Source organism: Austrofundulus limnaeus, unplaced genomic scaffold, assembly GCF_001266775.1.
Source record: "Austrofundulus limnaeus strain Quisiro unplaced genomic scaffold, Austrofundulus_limnaeus-1.0 Scaffold666, whole genome shotgun sequence".
Classification (NCBI taxonomy): Eukaryota; Metazoa; Chordata; class Actinopteri; order Cyprinodontiformes; family Rivulidae; genus Austrofundulus; species Austrofundulus limnaeus.
This window is the reverse complement of record NW_013953068.1, coordinates 36,184-39,436: the sequence shown is the minus strand read 5'-3', so window position 1 is coordinate 39,436 and position 3,253 is coordinate 36,184. Positions and strand designations below refer to the sequence as shown.

At 43.2% G+C, this 3,253-nt stretch overlaps 1 protein-coding gene across 2 annotated transcripts in view; it reads right to left on the bottom strand.

The window, feature by feature from the left end:
* Window positions 1-3,142, bottom strand: part of smad5 (SMAD family member 5) — a 28,080-nt gene extending 24,938 nt beyond the window's left edge. Inside the window, exon 1 of one of the 2 annotated variants that reach the window (XM_014027620.1) lies at window positions 2,886-3,142. The gene's annotated coding sequence lies outside the window, so the exon portion shown is untranslated. Of the gene's footprint in view, window positions 1-2,411; window positions 2,565-2,885 lie in introns of those variants that run through there. The other variant, XM_014027621.1, reaches the window with a different exon arrangement.
* Window positions 3,143-3,253: the final 111 nt, after the last annotated feature.

Sequence of the window (3,253 nt, the reverse complement as noted above, 5' to 3'; positions counted from 1 at the left end):
TTCTAGCATTCTGGTGTATTTTACCAGGTTGTTTAACATACTTTTACCTATATAAATAAACATTTGATTTAATAATTTGTTCAGGGACAGATTCTTCATTAAACTAGTTTCATTATCCTGTTTTTAAACTTACTGCTACAGCTGAGATAAGAGCTGTGTCCAAAACAACAGGCCGGGTCCTCCAGAGGACCCAGACTTCCCGGGCCGGGTCCTTGGTAGACCGGGAAGACCGGAAAAAAAGAGGCTGTGAGTTTGGACGGTCTAGCCTCCCCTCCTTACCCCGGCGTACGTCTTGTCACCTAGCAACTGTGATGACGCTAAACAAGCAAACTTAAATCAAAACTAGAAAAATATCAATACATTAGCATTATTAATATCACAAAACTATAAAATTAACTTAAAGGTATCATTTGAAGAACTAATTGACCCGCTGTAGGTTCATGTTTATTTCACGTTTTTATGACAAAAAAATAATATGTAAAAACATGTCCATACAAATGATAAAAGTATTAGAATTACAACCGCTAATTTTTTTATTTTCATATCACCATATTTTTATTTAAAATGTATTCTTTTCTCTCGCTTCGTCCACCATTACTAGCTTTAAAAAAATCTCCGGTCGGGCCGCAATGCATTATGGGATACGCTGGGCTGAGATGGATCCATCAGACCCGTCCTTCAAATCGAGGAAAAGGAAGGACGTATTTGTCGGCCGCATCGGAGGAGTCTTCGGTTTTGGACATCCTTCGTCGCGGTGCTGTGACGTACGCGGCCGACAAATTCAGCCTTCGGAGGACCCGGCCTGTCGTTTTGGACACAGCCAATGTTAGCATGCTACTTAGCGGTGCTGCGAGAAAACGTGTCCCCAGGGAAACAGTGGCCGTGACGAAACGTTCCGCACGTGTTCAGGCTATTTACATCGGTATTCAGAAAAGTCATATCATAACAAAAATAAAAACCGGTTTTCGGTACAAAACGGTATACCGCCCAGCACTAGAAAATGGTATAAAAAGTATCCCCACCAGGCTACTAAAACATGTACAAGTACACATACACCATAATACTACACACACCTCATACATACATGCTCCTCTCATATTAAAGGGTTTGTATATACATTTATTTAATTTAGTAGGTTTTTAAAATACTTGTAAGCAAAAAGAAAAACACAAATAAAAAAACCTGTCTTGTATATTAGCCTGGAGCTGCCCTGACTGGTAAAAACTGGTATCAGCTTCAGCTGTATAACCTGTAGCAATTCTCATAAAATGTGTTTTCACTAGTTATTTTGTTGTCACAATCACATGTTTGGAGTTCTACAGATATGACAGTGAACACTGCGTCATTAAAGGCCTGAGAGGACTTTCAAACAAAGTGTTTACAGAGGAGATAAACAACAACAACAACATCTGAGCTGATCTGAGCAGTCAACAATAAAAACACAATATATCTGACGACTGATAGCTTTCACTTCAATCAGGGGTCTTCTCTGTTCAACCAGGGGTCTTCTCTGTTCAACCAGGGGTCTCCTCTGTTCATCCAGGGGTCTCCTCTGTTCAACCAGGGGTCTCCTCTGTTCAACCAGCGGTCTCCTCTGTTCAACCAGCGGTCTCCTCTGTTCAACCAGGGGTCTTCCCTGTTCAACCAGGGGTCTTCCCTGTTCAACCAGGGGTCTTCCCTGTTCAACCAGGGGTCTCCTCTGTCCAACCAGGGGTCTTCCCTGTTCAACCAGGGGTCTCNCAACCAGGGGTCTCCTCTGTCCAACCAGGGGTCTTCCCTGTTCAACCAGGGGTCTCCTCTGTCCAACCAGGGGTCTTCTCTGTTCAACCAGGGGTCTTCTCTGAACTCAAATATAAAGTTCAGGAAAGACAACATGGAAGAACAAGCCCCCCCTCCGTTCCCACCCTGACAGGGAAAAAAAGGCTAAAAAGAAACACGCATCTAACATCACACAACTCCGCAAACAGTCTGAAAAATAGACAACTACAAACCGAAAAGTGTCACCAAAACACACAATCCGGTAAAGCAGCACAGATCATGACATGTGTGCAACAAGTCCCGCTGCGATCCCGAGTCTGCTAACTAGCCTAGCTTTCTTTGCATAACTACTTCTCAGACGCCCCGCAAATAAAAACCATCAATATTTAATTAGTCATGTTTCTTTCACTGCACATTGTTCGCTGCTTCTTAACAAGTTAGTTAAGCATTCGCTCGTCTAGTTCTTCCCAGAATTGAAAAAAAAAAAAAAAAAAACTAAAAGTGAGGTTAAACCAAGCTATGCTACTAGCTTAGCTAACAGCCTCCTCCGGGAGAGCGAGGAGCAGAAAGCCCAGGAACAAGCGGCGAACCGAGCTCACCAGAGTTCACGGTTCCTCTTCATTAAACCACAGAACAGCCGTTTAATCACATACCTTTCAACAACACGCAGGGGTCATAGTAATTAATGTTCTTGTCAAGATGTGGGCTGCAGGTCCGGCTGTGTAACTTTTTGAAATCCCTTCTTTTGACCCCGTTTCATCGGTCCGTTCTCCCCACGCCGTGTCCTGTCCTGACGCTGTACTGAGAACACCGACTGCGTATCACTCCGCCGCGATGACAAACTAGTTCGCTTTTACACCTCGAGATTTCATTCGATTCGTCGCCTATTTCCTTAAAATACCTCATATTAATACTTGTCAATGCGTCTCTATATTACTATAATATAAAAACAACACGTTCTTTCTTAAGTATCATGTTTAATGACCTTCCACGTCCCCTTTTGCGCGTGATTTAGATGCTTTCCTTGTTTTTTTCATGCTGTGTCATTCCTGACAGGATTACTACAAAATCAGTGTCAGATGAAATCCACGGCTGAACTTATAAACAAAGACAATAAAGTGCCTTACTTGTTCTGTCGGGCTGCGGCCGTCGTGCTGAGGTTGTCCCGCACAAGTTGCTGGCTCCACTCTGTCTGGACCGCTCTTCGTTGTCTTTTACTGTCAGTTTGCTTGAAGCTTTAACGATCCACACGTTCCCGGTCCATTTAATCTAAATTAATCTGACTAACAGTTACAATTTTCTCCCTGCATTCACAGAAGAAACTCCCTCGTAGGAATGTGGAGTCTCCATTCAGTCAGAGGAGTTGGACGTTTCCTCGTTCAGCCACCAGAGGGCAGCATGGCGACCAATTAATGTTAATATTGATCTAATTAAGTTTATTAGCCATGCCTGTGTGTGTGTGTGTGTGTGTGTGTGTGTGTGTGTGTGTGTGTGT